The sequence below is a fragment of the Giraffa tippelskirchi genome, chromosome 4 (assembly GCF_054371585.1).
Source record: "Giraffa tippelskirchi isolate mGirTip1 chromosome 4, T2T-mGirTip1v1.2.pri, whole genome shotgun sequence".
Classification (NCBI taxonomy): domain Eukaryota; kingdom Metazoa; phylum Chordata; class Mammalia; order Artiodactyla; family Giraffidae; genus Giraffa; species Giraffa tippelskirchi.
In genome coordinates this window covers 188186728-188208572 of record NC_137278.1, presented here as the reverse complement: position 1 = coordinate 188208572, position 21845 = coordinate 188186728, and the positions used below count along the sequence as shown (strand labels likewise).

At 40.6% G+C, this 21845-nt stretch overlaps 1 long non-coding RNA gene across 1 annotated transcript; it reads left to right on the top strand.

Annotated features, from left to right (window-relative positions):
- The first annotated feature begins 10 nt into the window (after window positions 1-10).
- On the top strand, window positions 11-21265 carry LOC145503586 (uncharacterized). Its single transcript, XR_014051576.1, has 6 exons — window positions 11-107; window positions 502-652; window positions 2769-2911; window positions 19421-19681; window positions 20153-20207; window positions 21124-21265. It is a non-coding gene; the product is annotated as an uncharacterized LOC145503586 (long non-coding RNA).
- The last annotated feature ends 580 nt before the right edge of the window (window positions 21266-21845 follow it).

Here is a 21845-nt window from a genome sequence, read left to right as displayed (position 1 = left end):
TGAATTTCCCACTGGTCTGAAGGTAAAAGGACCCTTAGCATCCAACAACATCACAGTGATGGACACTCCTGTGGTTAATTGGAAAAAGGATGCATCTGCAAGGCAAGGTATTGGAAAAGGAAATGGCTGTTACACTGGAGCATTGATAAATATAAGGATTGCAGTGTAGGACAGCTACCTTTGATAGGCTTGGGGCACCTCCTTGCCAAGTTAAAACCCACTGATTTTAAAGCTTCAAGCAGCTTTAAAGGAGCTTCTCACCTCATGTAGCCACATGACAGGCTGTGCTGTAAATCAGGACTAGGATCTTATTATAAATCAGTGCAGCAAAGAAGACTAAAAGAAGAGTCTTATCAAGGGTCCTGTGTCAAAGTTAGAGGTCTAATAGGGAAACAGTGGACCCCTGAGATATTTAAGTAGACAAATTTGAGAACACTAAGGCCAACAGTTCTTCTAAATGCTTCTGGGTGGCTAAAGAAGCTCCTTCTTCCTTCTTTACAGGAGAACAGGCTCCGTTTGTCCAAAGACCATTCAATGACCTCAGCTGAGAAGCTGCCACCTGAGATGATGCTTGTTCTTCTCAAGATGTGTGATCACTACACCTTCAATGCTGGTAGACCAAATACCCGGAAAGAATCTCAACACAGCCTCAGTAAGGAAGTAAAAGTCCTATTTCTGAAAGATAAAGAGGACAAGACAAAGAAATTCTAGAACTTGCTACTATTCTGTATCAGGGATTAGGATAATACAGATAACTGGATCTGACACACTGACTTGGAGATAATGTAATAGATATCTGAATATGCAAACATTCACTGACATGGTGGATACTTAACAGTGACTTGGGGGACTTCCCTCGTGGTCCAGTGGTTAAGAATCTGCCTTGCAATGCAGAGGATGTGGGTTCAATCCCTGGTTGGGGAAGTAAGATCCTACATGCCACAGGGCAAGTAAGCCCACGCACTATAACTAGAGAGAAGCCCACGTTCTATGAGAAGCAACGAAAGAGCCCATGTGTTGCAAGTAAGACTGTATGTAGCCAAATAAATAAATTTTTTTCTTTAAAAAAAGCAAAGCAAACCAAACCAAAACAAAAGCGATGACTTAGGAGTCAGTGCCTGAGGTTGGTTCTGGGATTTTATTAGGATGTCTCCTGGACATGATAGCTTGGACATGATAATGGACAGTAGTAAATGAAGTGGAGAGGCCAGAATTTCCTTGGCACTTTGAGGAAAGTGAGGGAAGGCTCAGAGAGGTGAATTGTTAGATGGTTTTATAAGGTAAGACCCACCATTTGACTTTGGTACCTGAGAGCGACTGGGCAGAAGAACAAAAGGGATGACATTCCCTTCACTAAGGTAATAGGGAAGTTATTAGAGAGGACACCAAAATCTTGGAGAAACTTACTGGTAGATGTTCTCTGCAAGCTTGAGATTGGCAGTAAAATATGCCATGAAACTAGACTCCCTGTTATCTGTAAGGATGTTGGGATTATAGAATATCAGGAGCCAGGTAACAGTGCTTAACTATCATAGATAAAATTAATTTAATTACAGAATAAGAAGCAAAAGTAGCAAATCAATTGTGACAATCAAAGTCTGTTTATCTGTAGAAATCTGTGGTAAAGGTCAATAGGTCGTGGTAATCCTGAGAATAAGATATAGGAACAGCTAACTAAGGGATGCTCAATTTACGTAATTAAAAAATAAAAATAAAATAAGGTTGGCAAGTAGAAATTAGTTGCTATAATGGAAAATTGAAGCCTGCATGTAGTTTCCAAATCTAAGTCATCATAGATAGCATTGATTGAAGGGCAGACTGAGTTCCTTTGAGGAAAGACCACCCCCACAATACCACCAAGAGTTTGTCCGGTAAATACTTCTCTGAACCTTCAGAAAAGATCACGTGCCCATTTACTGGAGAACAGTGCAAAGGGAATACATAATGTTTGCAAGGATCTTAGATTTGTGATCTGACGTTTGTTGTTATTTAGTTGCTCAGTTATGTCCGACTCTTTGTGACCCCATGTACTGTAGCCCACCAGGCTCCTCTGTCCATAGGATTTTCCAGGCAAGAATACTGGCATGGGTTGCTACTTCCTTCTACAAGGGACCTTCCTGACCCAGGGATAAAACCCACGTCTCCTATATTGGTAGGCGGATTCTTTACTGTTGAGCCACCAGGAAAGCCCGGTCTGATGTTAAATTGTATTATAAGCCCTTAGTTTGAATGGGGGTTTATGGAAGGCAGGTGAGAACTGAATTGCTGGCTTCATAGTGGGATCTGTGGGTCTATGGATCCTACCTATGTCTATTTCCCCACCCTCTAAGGTTAATTGATAATATATTCTTAGCTGCTGGCAGAACCCTCTCATTGTTTCCCTGATCTGCGGAGTAAGGTCCGTTATGATAGGAAGGGCCAAGAAAATCATTATAATCAAAAGCAATATTATGTCCCAGAAGGGATTGCAGAGTTAGCGCGTTTATTCAAGAGTTGAAGAGTACAGGGACAATGGGGATTATGTCTTAATCCCTGCCTTCTCAATTCTCCTGTCCAGTTCCTGCAATAACCTGACAAATTATGATGAGATCACCAGGAACTTGGAGCCCCAGTAGCAGAGGCTATACATGTAGGTTCTTGACTGTGATAGATCAGCATTGCCTTGGTATGTGATATGCGGCTGTGGATTTGATGAATGCGTTCGGACCTCCATCAATATATACCCTTCATCGTTTTGCACAAATCCCCTCCTTTCTGTCATAACACAGGGATCTGGATTATCTTGATGGTCTTCAGGCTGTCATGTAACTCATCTGTGTGGATGACATCATATTAACTACACCTGATGAGCAAGAGGAGGCAAGTGGCCCAAATGCTTTCATAAAACATGCTATGTGACAAAGGGAGAAAGGTAAACCTCAGGGGTTTGGTACATCAGTGAAGTGTTTAGGGACCTACTGGTTTGGAGTACGTTGGGTAAACTATTAATATAGGATTTGTATCTCTTATCACTAAGAAGGATGTGCCTTGTACTTTGCATCTTTTATCACCAAGAGGCCCGGGACTTGATGGGTCTTTTTGGATTTAGAAGGCAGAATATATAACTTATTTATCAAGGTACTCTGGAAATCTGCCAGTTTATATCTGGGCACAGTGCCAGCGTGGCATGTCCAAGGTGCAGGCTGCAGTCAAGCCACCCTGCCATTTAGAGCATCTGACCCACTGTTTTCAACTAGGGGTAACTATCATGATGAATGAGGATTTCCCAGAGGGTGGGTTGCAGTGCAGTCCTTTAGGGTTCTGAAATGAGGCCACTCTCTCTCTTTTTTAAAATTTTATTTATTTGTTTATGGCTGTACTGGGTCTTCATTGCTGCACATGGGCTTTTTCTAGTTGTGACGAGCAGGGGCCACTCTTCTTTGGAGTGCCTGAGCTTCTCATTGGGGAGTACAAGCTCTAGGTGCACAGGCTCAGTAGTGTTTGCACACAGGCTTTGTTGTTCCACTGCATGTGGGATCTTCCTGGACCAGGGATCAAACCTGTGTCCCCTTCATTGGCAGGCAGATTCTTAACCTCTGGACTACCACTCTTTCTTCTTAAAGAATAGCTCCCTGGATGTTTTAGAGCCCTCATGGAGACTGACTAGTTGATCATGGAACAGCACATGAGAATGGGATGTGAGCTGCCTCTCATGAATTGAGTGTTTTTGGATCTCATGCATCATCATATTAAATGCACACGGCAGCGAATCATTGTAGGATGGAGGTGGTACAGTCAGGACCGGACCTGAGCACTGGCCCTGTTGAGTGCACAATTCATCAGCAGCAGTGACTTAACATTTAGCTCTCATCTGCCACTATTTTTTGGATAGAAAAGCCAGCTATCCAAAAAATGGATTGAAGAGCCAGCTACATGGTGACAATGACATTGAAATTCTTCCATCTTAGAGGAAGTACTAATTCATTCTTACCAGGACTAATAATAGAAGCAGATGAATTTGTCAATACGTGACCATTTGGGGACTTCTCTGGTGGCCCAGTGGTTAAGATTCCATGCTTCCAATGCAAGGGGTGTGGGTCCAATCCCTGGATTGGGAACTGGTGTCCACAGGCCATGCAGCATAGCCAAGAAAATGTATATATATATAAAATGACCATTTTTGTCTTACATAAATGACAATTTCATGTGGTTCAATCAAGGACATTTTTCTGAATATGAGTATGGCAGGCAGAATGATGATACCAATTTCCCTAAACATGTTTACAGACTAATCCTTGAAACCCCTGAGTATGTTAGGTTACATGGCAAATGGGAATTAACACTGCAGATGGAATTACAGTTGCTAATCAGATGACCTTAGGATCGAGAGATTTTCCTGGGTTTTCTGGGAAGTTTCAATGTTTAATGCTAAGGATCCTTAGAAGAGAGACTTGAAAAAAAAGAACCAGAAAGATGGCAGTTTAAGGACTCAGTTTGACAGTGCTTGGAAGATGGAGCAAGGCAGCCATGAAGGAAGGACTGTGGGCAGCCTCTAGAAATTGGGGAAGGCAAGGAAATAGCCCCTCTTCTGAAGCCTGGCTAGCATCTCCAGAGAGAAATGCACTCTGCCTGCCAACATCTTGGTCTTAGCCCACTGAGAAACACAGCAGATTTCTGATCTACAAAACTGTAAGACAGTTCATTTATGTTGCGTTAAGTGACTAATCGTTATGATATGTTATAACTGTAATAAAGTACTAATGTAGCTGACCTTTGAGCAACACTGGGGTGAGGAGTACTGACCCCATGCAGTCTAAAATCCATGTATAACTTCACAGTGAGCCACTGGTATCTGTGGCTCCATATAGGTGGATTTACTCAACCTCAGATCATATAGTACTGTAGTATGAATTTATTGAAAAAAAAAATACACATGTAAGTCAATCCTAAAGGAAATCCATCCTGAATATTCATTGGAAGGACTGATGCTGAAGCTGAAGCTCCAATACTTTGGCCACCTGATGTGAAGAGCCGACTCTTTGGAGATGACCCTGATGCTGGGAAAGACTGAAGGCAAAAGGAGAAGGGGGCAGGCTGAGGATGAGATGATTAGACAGCATCACTGACTCAATGGACATGAATTTGAGCAAACTCCAGGAAACACTGAAGGACAGGGAGGTCTGGCATGCTGCAGTCCATGGGGTCACAAAGAATCAGATACAACTTAGAGAGTGAATGACAACTGAGGAAGTAACGGGGCTTCCCATATGGCTCAGATGATAAAGAATCTGCCTGCAATGCAGGAGACATGGCTCGATCCCTGGGTCAGGAAGATCCCTTGGAGAAGGAAATGGCAACCCACTCCAGTATTCTTGCCTGAGAAATCCCATGGACAGAGGAACCTTGCAGGCCACAATCCATGCGGTTGCAAGACTTGAACACGACTTGGAAACTAAACCACCACCACCACCTGGGGAAGAAGTAAGGACACCTTTTATACAACTAAGATTGGTACTTTTTTTTTAATGTTTATTTAATTATCTGCTTGCATTTTCTGCCCCTTTATTTTTTCCATGGTGTTTTTTGTTGTCTGTCATTTTATCTGTTTTTAGGCCATGCCATGTAGCATGTGAGATCTTAGCTCCTAGACCAGGGATTGAACCAATGCCCCCTGCATTGGGAGCATGGAGCCTTAGCCACTGGCCCGCCAGAGAAGTCTTTAACATTGGTATTTTATTGGAGTTTGTGAGCAGAGCTGAGTATCACTGAGTAAAGTTTATTAGATTCAGTGTGTGTCGCCCCACATCAGCTTGCCTCCCCAGCCCAAACTCAGTGGTTTGCTTTCTTTTCTGTCCAGACTGGCCCTGGAAACTGCTCACAGCATTTCATGCTACACTCTGAAATCGCTTTATAGCCGCCAAACCTCCAGTTGTTTACACTTTCCCCAGGAGGTAAGGGCTGAGTTCTGGCACAACCTCTATGCCACTTGGACGTACATGGGCTTCTCTAGCGGCTCAGCAGGTAAAGAACCCGCCTGCCAGTGCAGGAGACATAGCAGATGCAAGTTCAATCCCTGAGTCAGGAAGATCCCCTGCTGAAGGAAATGTCAACCTGCTCCAGTGTTCTTGCCTGGGAAATCCCATGGACAGAAGAGCCTGACAGGTTGCAGTCTATGCAGTCTCACAAAGAGCTGGACACGACTGAGCAATTGAGTGCACACACACTCCATGCCACCCACGGCAACTAGCGAGCCGGAGTAGCGCTAGCACTTCGTTCAAGCCTGGGGGGAGGTATTTGGAGGCTCTAGTTTCTTCCGTGGTTGTCCAGAGGGACCTGGAGACCAAGATGGCATTGTTGAGGAAGTTAAAGCCCAAAGGAGAAAGTTAAAGCTCAAAAGAGATTGATTATCTCTTTGACTAATAAGAGATGGAAGACACGATGTGAAGAAAATCTGCTCACCCATCCTCTCGCATAGATTCTACCTAGCGGGGCTTTCATTCTGTCTTGTGGAATGAAGAAGCACCGGGATTTCCCTGAGAAGCTGTGCCAGTTCAGAAGCAGATCATCTTGTACTTCCTTCTTCCTTGTCTCAATTTTTTTTCCCCCTCACCCCTCCCCTCAATATTAAGGGTTAGCACTTTGGCTTTGCCTTTGATTCTGATGTTTCAGAAAATCTGGCCTGAAATATTGCACTTGAGGCATGTTGAAGACTTGAACTACCTGAGTCACAGTGCAGAAGGTAAGGAGGGGTAGATGGTTGAGTTAATTCAAGAGCAGAACTGTCTGTATTTGCTGTTGCTTTGGACTGGAACTGAAGAGCTGAGGAAGAGAGGCAATTATAAAACCTTTGAAGTTGATGGTATTGGCAACTGCTGAAATGATGTGTTAACTAAGATTTCAAATATTAAATGTTTAGAGAGAAGGTAATGAGCTGAATTTTGAATAACTCCTGCTTGAGGTACTAGGGGGGCAACATCCAGGTGTTGAAGTCTAGGAGAAAGTTGGAAATGCATTCTTGCAGCTAAGGTGGTGGCTTTGGTAAATGCAAGGTTGAGGTCAGCTTGCTACAGTGTAAATTTTTTATACACATAGATTTTTTATGGCCACATTTCTGGCAGACATGGAGGTGTGTTTCAGCAGTGAATATAATACCTTTTGGAAAATAAATCATCCAATAGCATTTATTTGAATGTCCCCTGCCCTAAAACATTTTAACACTCCTGTCATTTATTTCTTCCAAATCATCTATCATTTATCCTTTCCTGGCTAAGGCCACATTTATCCACAGGGCTGGCTATGATGTGCTATCAGAGGTACCAGTAAGGCTGTTCTGTTTCAGGAAGTATCTCTTTACTGCCTTGCTCAAGCTGGATTTTCACAATTAGTGGTTCTACTATTGAGATGAAGAATGTAATCTGTCAAAATTTGGTAGGTCATTAGTGGATTTGGAGAGACTGAAAGTAATAGATTCTCTCGGAGGGAAGATTGTGTGCGTGTGAGAAAGAGAGAAAGGTAGTGTCATCAATGGTGTAAAATAGTGGTTCTATTAAGATTCTTGTGTCAGTCACTTGGGTTTCATCCTAGACCTGTTGTCTTTGGCTCTTGGAAAAATTACTTCACTAAGATTCAGTTACACCATATCTATAAAATTGAGCATAATCATAATAAATACCTAAAGGGCTGTTATGTGATTTAAATGGAAACATGAATGAAGGGTACTTCGTTTATGCTAAGCTCTCAAAAATTATTAATAATATTTTTAAAAGTATGAATTGGAAAGCCAAAGACAAACATTACCTACTTTATAATTCAGTCCGAAAAAGGGCTTTCGGATAATGGATGATCATTGTTAGTAAATTTAGATTTGGGATACATTTTTTTCTCTTAATTCATATTATTCATAATTTAAATAAACTGAATGATTCCAAGTGACCCCTCCCCCCACCCCTGTGGAAGTGTCATTTGCCTGCCTTGCTTTTTAGCTCCCTGAGAAAGTGGCTTTTCAGTGTTAAAGTCTCACTCATTCACCTGGAGGTGGATGGTCTGCTTTACCTCCAAAACACACCTTAAATTGTTCATCTTTCACCATCAATTAATACATGGCTTTGACAATGGCAGCGACCTCCTGATGGAGCTCATTTTCATTTTTTCCCCCTACAATCTGTTCTCCCCTTAACACAGAGATTGCGTTGAGAACAGTTCAGTTGATTCCTGTTTTAGTTTGTTAGTTGTTAGTTAATGTTAGTTGCTCAGTCGTGTCTGACTCTTTGTGACCCCAGGGACTGTAGCCTGCCAGGCTCCCCTGTCCATGGAATTCTCCAGGCAAGAATACTGGAGTGGGTAGCCATTCCCTTCTCCAGGGGATCTTCCTGACTCAAGGATCGAACCCGGGTCTCCTGCATTGCAGGCAGATTCTTTACCATCTGAGCGACCAAGGAAGCCTTTGTTTTGATTAGAGTAAAATCCAAACTCCTAATATGGCTTCCAATGTCTCCCATTAGTAGATTTCTGTTACATCAATATCATTAAAAGCAGCCACAGATCTTATTCTGTTTTTCAAAATATCAAGCCCTTTTTGTTTCTTTCTTGGTTGCTTTCTTATTCGGGGCCTTTTCACTGGTCTCATCTCTCCCAGTTCATGATGAGTCACAAATTTGTGTTCACAAATGATCGCCCCTTTCTTTTTCTTTATATGCCGTATATCACAATTTCATTGTCATTATCTTATTTCTCTATTATTTCATTTGTATAAGCCTCTCTCTTCTATAAGAGCTACATGAAGCCGGAAGCCTTATTTCTATCTTGTTTACCGTTGTATCTGCAATGTTAAATGAGCCTGGCATAGAACAAGTACTCAGTAAATATTTGTTTAGTGAGCAAATGAATGAACAAATGGACACGAGGCAGTATTATTGGCCATCCATGTTTCCACGACTAAGAGAGTTAGAAAATGAAGTGATGATGAAGACCACCCACAATGATGATAATATACAAGATGTCTCTGTGCCACGGGCAGTTGAAAAGAAGTAAATGTGAAGGTTTTAACAGTTGAGAAAGTAGTGCATCATAATTGCAAACACATTGTTTTTGTTTGTTTTTCAGGCATTGTTCTAAGAAAAGGAAGCATGTTAATTCTTTAAGTCTCGCTATAACCCCACCAAATAGAAGCTGTTATTAGCACTCATATTTTATAGATGAGAAAATAGTTGCAAAGGAGTTGAGTAAACTGATGCTCAAGATCACACAGTTAGCAAACGTGAGGGGAGGATGTGAATCCAACAATCTTGTCCACATAGCTGCCCCACTCTGACTCTCTAAGGCAGTCTAACAGGCTCATCAACATGATACGGATACTGAATGATGCAAGCAAGGATCATAGCTCAGAACTGTTCATATCCACTTAGCAGTTAATTCCCTACCTTACATGTGATGGTCACATATCAGGTTGAATCGGAATTCAGCAGGGTAGGTGAGGAAAGAAAAGTCTTAAGCTAGACCTTAAAAATCAACAAGTTAGTTGAAAGAATATTCTAGAGGTCATCAGGAAAAAAAAAAAGATGATTAAATAAAAACAGGGAACATTTTGATAATACAGATGATAAGACTTTTATAGAATCCAGAAAAAAAGAGGATAAATGAATGTGTTTCCAGGGAAAGAACGGCATTGCAAAGAAAGAGGGTAACTTGACTAGAGAACACAAATACATGATAAAATTGGCAAACAGAACGCTTCAGTGCAGAGGAATGATTCATGAGGCTTCATAGCTTGATGAAAATATGATGAAAATACCATCTCTAGGGGCTATGCAATTTTTAATTCACTGATTCCATACAGTGACTCCTTGGTATCCACGGCAGATTGGTTCCAGGACAACCTCACAGCCCCATGTGCTTGTGCTAAGTTGCTTCAGTTGTGTCCAACTCTTTGTGACCCCATGGACTATTGCCTGCCAGGCTCCTCTGTCCATGGAATTCTCCAGGCAAGAATACTGGAGTGGGTTGCCACAGTGCCCTCCTCCAAGGGATCTTCCTGACTTCCCCCACAATACCAACAATTTCCAGATGCTCAAGTCCCTTATATAAAATGGAAAAGTATTAACACATAACCTATGCACATCCTCCTGTATGTATTATATTATCTCTAGATTACTTATGAAACCTAATACAATATAAATGCTACGTAAATAGTAATAAATACAATGTAAATGTCAGACTGTGAATAGTTGCCAGTTTGCAGCAAATTCCAATTTTGCTTTTTGGAACTTTCTGAAATTTTTTTCCAATTATTTTCAATCTGCAATTAGTTGAATCTGTAGATGTGGAGCCTGTGGATACAGAGGGCCAGCTGTATTTACCAAGTAACCTGCAAATTTAAACTCAATTTCTCAATGTTTCCTGACCTGGAAAAGAAAGGTCCAAGATCATAGGCAGACTTGTTGTTGCCAATAGGGATGTGGGTATGGAAGGGATGGATTGGAAGTTCGGGATTTGCAGATACAAACTATTATATATAGAATGGGATAAACAACAGGATCTTACTGGGAACTATATTCAATATGGTTCTGTAATAAACCATAATGGATAAGAATATGAAAAAGAATATATACATGTATAACTGAATCATTTTGCTATAAGCAGAAACAAACGCAACATTATGGTAAAGAATCTGCCTGCAATGCGAAAGACCCTGATTGGATCCCTGGGTTAGGAAGGTGCCCTGGAAAAGGGAATAGCTACATACTCCAATATTCTTGCTTGGAGAATTCCATGGACAGAGGCTAACTGTCCATGGGATCACAAAGAGTCGGACACAGCTGACCAGCTAACACACACTAAACTTCAGCAGGAGTGGAGACTCAGATATAGGGAACAGACTAATGGATACAGAGGGGAAGGATAGGGTGGGACAAACTGAGAGAATAGCATGGAAATATATACATTACCATATGTAAAACAGATAGCTGGTGGGAAATTGCTGTGTAACACAGGGAGCTCAACCTGGTGCTGTGTTATGACCTAGAGGCGTGAGATTTGGGGGCCAGGGGCTGGTAAGGGGGAGGTTCAAGGAGGGGGTCATATGTATGCCTATGACTCATTCACACTGATGTATGGCAGAAACCAACACAACATTATAAAGCAATTATCCTCCAATTAAAAATAAATAAATTTTAAAAAGTTTGTTTTCAATCAAGAATTATGTAGCTTGATCTCTCTAGTACACACACAGACATGCATGTGAGCACACACATACACTGCCTTCTCCCAGCATACAGTTATATAATATTCTAATATTATCATCCCCCTGACACAGACTAGACCCACAGACATCATAAGGGGTGAGAACTGGAAAAAGGAACATGGGGGTAACATTAATTGAAAGACTTGAATGAATTTGTTTACCACTATGACCCTCACTATTTATCCTACTTGTCAACTTCCAACGTGGTCTGATTTTCAGCATTATCCCAAGAGCTTTGGTGTGTGGGTCCCTCCCAAGGCTAATGTTAATCAGTTGACATAAAAACACTCATAATTACATAGACCTTAAATAAAAACTGGGGATACAGATGAAACATGTTCTAAAATATAGGCAGTGGAGTTCATCCCAGAACGGCTCTGTTCAGTGGATAGGAACTACAGGCTGTGTAGCCTTAACATTACTTTGTACTCTTGGAACTATGACCTTGACTCCCTGGACTGTGTGGCAAGGCCTCCAGTCCTTCTCCAGTCTTAATTGAAATCAAACTAAACTAAATATAAGGCTTTTCCTTCCCTCCCCCCTTTTCTCCTTCATTCCATTACTTTTTCATAGTTAATGTCTATGTGGAACTAACTGGCTGCACTGTTTTTCAATTCATTCTCCCCAAAGCCTCCTCTGGAGCCATAAAACCATGAATAAGAGGAATTAGCAAACAGAAAGCCTATGATTTCAGAGTATCTGGGGTAAATGGGACTATAATTAGGCTGATGCTGGTTTACAATTAGGAGAGGGATTATATCTGCCTTTGCTCACTGTCTACCAAGGTAACCTGGAGAAATACGACTAATTTGAAGGAGAATTATCACGTTAGCCCATAGCTGTCGTTCAGCATCTCTCTCCCCCAGCTGCGGTAACTCCACCAGCCCCTTCTTGCAGAGAAAGCCCCTGCTACCACCCCTGCTGCTTTATAAATGCTCTCTTCAACCCGAAGGGATTGTGCTCACAGCACAGTGCAATTTTCATTTAGAAATGGGCTTCCAATCGTGTTGACACACCTCATTAGCTAAGACCGACCTCTTAAGTCAGGGAGTTTCATACAGGTGTTAAGTACTGGAGGAAAAAAAAAACCCTAACAAGTCAACGAAGAAAAGGTTTATTCTTCACCCAAATAAATAAGGGAAGACAGCGTTGCTTACTCCAAGTCCCTTGTACCGTGTAATTCTAAGCTTGATGATCTTCGTTGTTGCTATTGTTTTATTTTATTTCCTTTTTCTCCACTCTAGGGTGAAAAGTCACATTATTTGTAGATGATGCGTGTGCTGTTATACACGAGTTTGGCTTTCTAGAATTATAGAAAAATGGCGCAATATTGTTTTTCTCTCCATGGCTTCCGCCCATGTGCGTTCTCCTCATTGTCAGGTGTGCCATTTGGAAGTATTCAGTTAAATTTATTTAAATGTTTAATTTTATCAGCCTCTGCTGAGCGTGCATTTGGCACTTTATTTTACTTATTGGTTTATCTGATGAGCTGTTTCTCAGTTGTCTAAGGGAGTATGTGTACTGATAACTGTGGCAGGTGTTTAAGCGTTTGGCAGGATTTGTCACTTGGAAGAGAACCAACCCAGCTTGGGCCATGTCCTGTGGCAGTAAATTTCAGCTCCGCTGTAGGTTTCTCCCGCTCATCGATGATTTACTTGTCAGGGAAGAGCCTCTAAGAGGTTCTACTGAGTCAGATGACTCTGCCATCCTCAGAAATATTTAATGAATCAGTTCCCATTGTAAGAGTAGGCTGGAGACAATCGCTTGTCTATTTTGCTCTTTTTCTTCCTGTTTCTTTCTAAGCCTTTTCCTGAGAAAGAGAATTGCATCCTAAACTTGCCCTGTGTAATTAATGTGTGATCCTTGCCTTTTTTTCTGGACATCATTTTATGTTTCATGATGAGTTTTGCTAATAGCAGAAATGGGATAGATGATGTCAGGAGAGAGAAACTACTCGAAAGGCTTTATGTGACAAACTACATTGTCAAGCATTACTGGAAAAAATATGACTGCAGAACAATGACAAAACACAGGGGAGAGACACCAATGACACCCACAGATAACCATGTGCATTTAAGTTCCTCTAACTTCTTTATTCACAGGTAGATGTTCTGCAAAGCAGATTCTGGAATGCTATTGGGGTAAATTGGTAGCTTTTAGAACCAGGATGTTTTTCTTAGTAAACTTGGTGTCCCCTCTCCAGGTTTCATGGACTCATTTTTGTTTTAACTCTCCTAAGTCTTTTTCACTTGACCTATCTGCAAACTGTAATCTTGCTTCATTTAACTATAGGCTATCTCTAATGATGTTTCCAGAGACGCAAAACAATGACACTTGGGGGGAGTTTTTGTTTTTAAAATTTTATTTCTTTTAAATTAATTTTTTGCTTTGTTTTTAAACTTTTTGCTTTGTATTGGGATATTAACAATGTTGTGATAGTTTCAGGCAAACAGCAAAGGGACTCAGGCATACATATACATGTATCCATTCTCTTTCAAACTCCCCTCCTATCCAGGCTGCCACATAACACTGAGCAGAGTTCCACTTGCTATACAGTAGATTGTACCACCTCACTTAAAACAAGCAGCAACTAGTCCGCTTCCTGATACACATACCCTGTTCTGTTCAAAAACATTTTCTGTGATTCAGGATTGGTGGCTTAGTTACTCAGTTGTATTTGAATCTTGTGACCCCATGGACTGTAGCCTGCCAGTCTCCTCTGTTCATGGGATTTCCCCAGGCATGAATACTAGGGTGGGTTGCCATTTCCTTCTGCAGGGATCTAACCCACATCTCCTGCACTGCAGGCAGATTCTTTACCACTGAGTCACCAGGGAAGCAGTGGTGTTAAAGTTTTTATTTGCTCACTTAAGACATTCAGATATCATCATAATTCAAGTCGGTCTCAGATTGTGTTCTGGAAAAAAATGTTCTAGTGCATTGTTACTGATGCTCTAATAACGGGAAGAATAACCTTCTTGAAAAATGTAGATTCTAGCCAGCAACTAGATTGACCTGGATCAGAATCTACAGAGGGAGAAGCCCAGGAATCTATAATTTTGACAAAGGTTTACTTTTACTATCAGACAATTTTGGGAAACACTGCTCTGTGTCTATGAGCTGTTGGTCTAGGGGAAAGAAAATGGTCTATGAAGACAGGCAGACGTGGACTTGAGTTTCTGCTTTCTCATTTCCTAATTATGTGCCTGGCAAGTAAACTTCTCTGATCCTCACTTTTCTAATCAATAGATTAAGGATAATACTAATAGAGACTGATATTAAAAATATTTGACAGCCCAGTGGCATGGCAGCCATCACTTAGAATCAATCTTAGCCAGAGCTCTGTGCCAGGCATTGACTTTTTTTTTAAGTCTTTATTCAATTTGTTACACATTGTTTCTGTTTTCTGTTTTCGTTTTTGGCCATAAGGCATGTTGAATCATAGCTCCCTGAGTAGGGATCAAACCTGCACCCCCTGAACTGGAAGATGAAGTCTTAACCACTGGACCGTCAGAGAAGTCCCCAAGCATCAACTTTTTAGTTCCCATTCATGGGGAGAGCAGTTGATGGGAAGAGAGCCTGGGAGTTAAGGAGTCAGATGGGGAGCACTTGGAAGACTAAGGCGTGGGTATTTACTAACCCATGAGAAAGTATTACAGTATTTCCATAACTGGGAAGGTGGTGTCCTCATGCCTATCAGCAGGCTAGCAGTGATCAATAAATTCAGATGGTTGGGAATATTAAAATAATGCTTAACATTGCGGTGCCTAGAATCCTGTAGGTATTCAAAAAGTAAAAGTTACTATTAGCGTTCATGCTTTTTATTACTTATTACATATATTATTGTGGAACTGAACCAGACCAGAGAAGATCAGGTCCAAGAGTCCACAGACACTCCCAAAGTCTCTAGAATAGGATTATAATCAAGTTATTGATCTAGCCTTGGGAGGGCAAGGATGTGAGTACAGAAAGGGGATCTGAAATTGGGAAATTATTCCAAGTGTGGAAAAACAGTTAAGATATGAATGAGGGTTAGAGGGAACCTCATGTGTCACCTTAAGCAGAGACAGAGCAGATAGTTACAGGGTCCACAGAGATCCCAACCCTGTAGAGAGAGCTACCAAGAATCTAAAGAGACATATAAACAGATACTCAGTAGTGGGTGCCAAGAGCCTAGCTGCAGGGATAGGGTGCAAATTAGGTGAAAGACTAGGTGGTAAAGATGACTCAGCAACTAGAATCCAGTCTTGAGGAGACTTGGTTGCACAAGTTACAGGGTCATAATAGCAAACAAATTGATGTAATGTGGTGATAAAGCTTCTTAAATACGAACACTTAGTTCTCTACTTAAGGACTGGGCTGATTTTGCCCTATGGGTCAAATTGCAGCCTACAGAGGAAGGCTAAGTGGACAATTATCCAAGCAATAACTCTGATCTATGTGATGATGGAGAAGCCCAGTGTTGCAAATTCCAGCGAGAGACTGAGAAAGGAGTGGGTGAGAGAGGATGGCAGTGATTTGCAGAGATGGGGGCAGGGAAAGAGAAAAGAGGAGATCTCAGCAGGCAAGGAGATGTCCTTCAGAGACCTGTCAGTCTTTTTCCTCCCACACTCACTGGCTTTCTCTGCCTTTAGACTGTTTTCCTCTCATCCATTGACATTTGCTCCCCAAATAATGTAATTGTGGAAGCCAATCTCTATTGCCCTAGGAAAGCATTATACACATTTATTAAATGGAAACAGAGCTATTTGTAGAGAGCTTAACTTTAAAAAAAAATGAAACTACTACTCTTCAGGTAGTGACTGCAGTGCAGCCTGCAACCCTGTCACTGAACCACTGCTGGAAGGAAGAACCCAGCTGTTGGCACTTCTGTGGGGCTGGGAGAAGCCCAAATTGAGAAAACTTCATGTTTTGTAACCCACAGCAGTATTGATTATTCTCTGCTGCCTTCTGTGGGAACCAGAAATGATTTTAGCAAGAAGGCTGGCTGGGGGCAAATAGAAAAACAGGTTTCTGAGTAGTTTAAGAAGCACCAGAGAGGGAGCACTACCAAGTGGGACTTCTGGTTCTCCCACTGCCTTTCGCAACCACCTCTTCCTCCATTTACCTCTGGCCAGTGTTGATGTGGAGCCTTGGGAACATTAGCAAACTCCAAAGGGAAGAGTTACCAAACTGCCTCATGGTTGCTTTCATTTCTAAATGTTGACACTGTTGACTTAGAGTGATTTCCAAGATGGGTACCTGGTCCTCCAGGACTTAAATAATGCATATTTATTTATATCTTTAAATAAGTTTCTTTAGGCACCTCCTATTCTCAGAACTGTCACAGTTAAGCTGAAGGGGGTGAGTTCAGGCTGGAAAGACAGTTTCTTTCTCTGGAGTTTAAATTAAATCCTTGACATTATGAAACATTACAGATCCATTACCATTGTCGATTGTGTACTCTTCCTATGTTTTTCCTATTGCATTATTCAGAATTAAGTTAAGAATTCTTTTTATTGTGTCTTAATGTTTCTGGGATGTGGACAGATCAATATTTCCAGCCTGTGCACACTCTAGCTAAGGGCTGTGAGTCATATCTGCTTTGAAAGAAATAGCACTTAAGGACTGTCAGTCAAGTCAGTTGTAAGAAACATAGAACTCTTTAAGAATTACTCTGCCTCCTCCTCACATCTAAATATAGCCAACTGGTTGGAGTGTCTAAGGCAGATACCTAAACTGTGTTTTTAAAATGGTACAATTGCAATTAATCTACACAAACAAAAAGCTCAATGTCTTGCTACCTATGTATAGCAAATATATAATCTTTATTAAACTAAAAACTATATAACAATATGAGTAAGGAATATAGGCAAGAAAATGACCCAGTTTCCTAAAGTCGTTTGGACGTCAATATTACAGTATATTGTTTTACTAGGTCTTTATGCTCAGGTTGGAAGAGCACTGGGGCAGGGTATATGAAGACGAGATTTCCAGTCTCTGTTTGGTCACTGCTTAACTGCATGACCTTTATAAACTACTACCTTCGACTCTTCCTTCCCAAGGTCTGAGTCTCCTTTCAGACTGTAGGTTAAGGACTACATATTAAGAATGAACTGTGTATTTTCAGATTCACTCACTGTGTCTTTGTGAGAACTTGGAGTTCATATCAATCAGCTTGATAGAGAAGAAATCCCCTAACACTCAAACCGGCTTGCCTCATTAGGATTTGTTCATTGTTCCTGGAAGTAAATGAAAGCAAAATTGTTCCTCTGGTATCTAATATACTAATAACATAACAAGTATTTATTCAGTGGTGACTTACCTTAAGCTCATCTCTGTGCTAGGTGTGTAGTTAATTGTCTCTCTGTATGAGCTTCCATTTACCGACCACATAATTTATATTTGCAAAGTGATATTTGGATTCTTCTGGCACAGTATTGCCAAGAGCGCCGATAAAGGAATCATACTATGCCCTAATATCCCTGATTATATTTGTGTCAGTGTCGTAGAGGTTGTATCAGCAGACAGAACAATGGACTGTACCATTAAATTAGCACAATTTTGCAGCACCGTCTGGCAGAAGCTCACACTTAATCCAAGAGGTTATTCAACCCTATCCAATATGATTACTCTATAAATATTTGCCCAAGCTCAGCACCAGCCGTTATATCACTAATCACACACAGGTTGGTTATAGCGAAGACCCCCAGTGTCAGCAATTTGAAAAACAAAGCTAATTAGTTTTGATTTAGGGATGGGAAGACTTATTAAGTTGAAAGTGGAGAGTTCGCACAGTATAGTGCCTATTTAGAGCACATAGAAATATGAAGGAGATTTACTCTTATTTGCATAGGATTTTGAGAAGGAATGGAAGGACTGCCAGGCTAAGAATACAGGCATGTGTGACAATAAGTGGCCTCAATGCAGTGATGGCTGGGGGGGTTGGGGTGAACAATAGAGCAACCCTGTTAAAATAGAACGACCCCCTAAAAATATGATCCCAAATGAATATTCATTAAGTAATCAGTGTGTTTCTATATATACCAACGTTAAGCCAAGTCCTTGGTTTCCCTTTCCAAACAGAGTAGTGATCCTAACTCCTCAGTAGAGAATCCTGGTACCAACCACAGTGTTGACCCATGTGGGTTGATATGGAGGGTAGCAAAGGAACCCCTTCCCCCTGCGTCCCTGAGCCACCAGTCTACTGTGGTACTTGGGTTTATTATTATTATAGTCTTTCCATCTTCTAAAAATATTTTGAATTGGAAAAATTTTACTTAGTGACATTTTTTACTTAGCCCTAAATAATGCAGAGCTATTTATTCCACTTTTTGAAAGGTGCTATTGTTTAATAGAAAGACCTCCTTAGACACTAAATCCTGAAGAAGGGAATGGCAACCACTCCAGTACTCTTGCCTAGAGAATTCCATGGATGGAGGTGCCTGGTGGGCTACATTCCATGAAGTCACAAAGAGTCAGATAGGACTGAGCAGTTAACACTCACACACAGACACTAAAGGAAGAGAATGAACATTAATCAGCCTTTAAATTGGACCCAGCTGGGACTTCCCTGGCAGTCCAGTGGTTGGGACTTCACCTTCCAGTGCAGGGGGTACAGATTTGACCCCTGATCAGGGAGCTAGGGCCCCACATATCTTGGGGCCAAAGCACCAAAAAACATAAAACAGAAGCAATATTGTAACAAATTCCACAAAGACTTGAAAAACGGTCCACACCGTTTTTAGATGTTTAGGTGTTTTTAGGCCAATTTTTGGCCTAAACACTGTACTACCCTCTTTAAGTATTCTCTCATTTAACTTAAAACTCATAACAATTTTCTTTTTAAGGTTCTTAATTTCCCCTTTAAAGATGAGGAAACTGAGACCCAGTGCGGTTAAATAATTTAGCTCTGGACATTTCATACTCTCCCACTGATTACCAGATTTTTTTACTCACAGTTGAGATCTTGGGTAAGTCGTTCCTTTCTTTGGGGTCACTTGCCTACTCAGTAAAGTAACAAGAATAGATAAGATCACTGGTCTCTCAATTTTTTTGATTATACTATCTTATTAATTTAAAAAAATCTTGCAGCATTTATAGATGAATATGTATTTACAGTAAGTCATACATATAGTATTGTGAATCCATTCATTAAATAATGAGCTTATTGCTTTCTTAAATTTTACACTAAAAATATAAATCTTTGTATTTTCCCCTCAGGATTGAATTAAGATATCAAGATCATATGCACCCTACTTTGTAAACTGCCGGACTAGATGATCTCCACCAGCTTTCAAAATCTGCGATTCCAGGCTGTCTTTTCAGCTTTGTAAATTATAGAAAGAATACATTGATGAAAATCTTCTTGGTATGAGTAAATTATGATTGAAGAGGCAGAAGCAACTGAAAAAACTAGGCCAGGAACTCTGAGTTGAAAGCCCTAGGCAATGTAATGTAGAAAAACTGGAAACCCAATAAATGGTGAGGAAGAAGAAGAGATGGGAGGAGATGATGATAATAACAACACAGTAGAATACTTTCTATGTTTTAGCTCTAAGTCATTTTACAAATATTTCTTTATTTTTGTAATCACCACCACAACACTACGAGGTAGGAGCTATTATCTTTAAATGGGGAATGGAGAAGACGGGAATGAGGAACAGAGAAGTCAGGTATCTTTATTGATTATATATCTAACAAAAAGCTTAAATGAGATTCAAAGCCAGTCTCTGAGTCTCAGAAATGAGACCAAAGGTCATAAAAAATTGCAAAGTATTAGTGGACATTTCTTCTTTGTCTTATTATGAACAACTCAGTGATTGTATTAGTCAGAGTTCTCTAAGACACAGTAGGGTAGATAAGTAGACAGATAGATACATAGATGATAGATAGAGTTATTATAAAAAACCTGGTTCATGTGATGATAGAAGCTGGGAATTCCGTAATTTTCAGTGTGGGCTGGCAGCTTGAAGACCCGGGAGACTAATGGTGCAGATGAAGACCAAAGGTAATTGGCTGAAAAAGTCCTTCTTGCTCTGGGAGGCCAATTTTTTTTTGTTCTATTTAGGTCTTCAACTGATTGGATGCAGCCCACCCATATTATGGAGGACAATATGCTTATTCAGTGTTCATCAATTTAAAAATTAATCTCATTCAAAAACATCTTCCAAGTTGACCTAACCACCTCATCGGTGTAAGCCATTCGGCGTATTTCATCTACACTATTTCTGAGATGGAGTCTTGACCTGACTAAAACCAATTAGGGCCAAGAAAGATTATCTCTGTGACTTAATATGTTTCCAGAGACAGGACTCTCTTGCAAATAGGGAAGATGTTGTCTGGAGCGCAGCCAACACCAAGGAAGCAGAGTAGAGTGGTAGAGACACATCCCAATTTTATCGTATGAAACCTGATCCAAGCATTGTAGAAGCTAGATATACCTGTGGACTATCCAATTATGAGACTTGATAAATCTTTTCTAATTGAATTTGAGTTGAGCATTCTGATACTTGCAACATAAAAAGTTCTAACAAATATATAGAGAGAAGTTTGGCAGGGAATGATCCCAAAGGTTTTGAGATCAACTTCAGGTTATAGGCAGCTACCATGATTTATTGGGCTTCCCAGATGGTGTAGTGGTAAAGAATCTGCCAGGAGATGTAAGAGATGCGAGTTCAATCCCTGTGTTGGGAAGACCCCCTGGAAGAGGAAATGGCACTGCACTCTAGTATTTCTGCTTGGAAAATTCCATGGAAAGAGGAGCCTGGAGGCCAATAGTCCATGGAGTCCCAAAGTGTTGGACATGACTGAGTGACTGAACATACTCCACCCCCACATATACACATACACCATCAAAAAGACTGTGGCAGCTGACTATTAGACAGATCCAAGAAAGCATTGCAGGCATTTTTGTGTATTTCTAGGTTCAACGAAAAGCCAAGCTGACCTTTTCTGCAAGATGAACTATTGCCTGCTCCATGGTTTCACCTAAGACTCGCTTAATGACAACAAATAAAGAGAAGGATGTGGCCATACATCAATAAAATAAAACCAGAATTTTTTGAAGGCTTGGTGACTAAAATTACTTTAATGTACTCTAGAAAGTAATTCATCTTAAGCTCCAGTAAAAATAGTCTTTCACAAATTCCTTGTACAAACATTTTCCTTTTATTTTTTTCAATCCTGGTCAATCTCACTGTATTTCAGACTTTTCTTTTGCTCATATTGTCTCCCTGCTAACTGTCTATCTGATGGTACCAAAAAGTGCTATCCTCTTCAAGAGCATTTTCCTGTTTGTTTTCACTCAGATTGATCTTTTTCTAAAACCATCAAGGCTGGTATTGCCTTTTCTACTCATCTGAGCACTTAGTCATGTCTTATATGATTACCTTGTAGACTCGTGTCTATGAAAGAAAAAGAGAGATGAACCACTCCAATTCATTCTTAGAAGACCAAATTAGAATGCACTCAAGGATTTTCCCTACAGGTCGGGCAAGAAAGAAAACAGAACAGGGAAAGATCTAGATGTATTGCTTAACCTTAGCTTAGAGATAGGCACATGGAGACTGGAATGCTTTCAACTGCAAAATCAGACCATATTAGACAAAAAGGATGTCAGTACCTTCAGGTTCAAATGTATCATCAG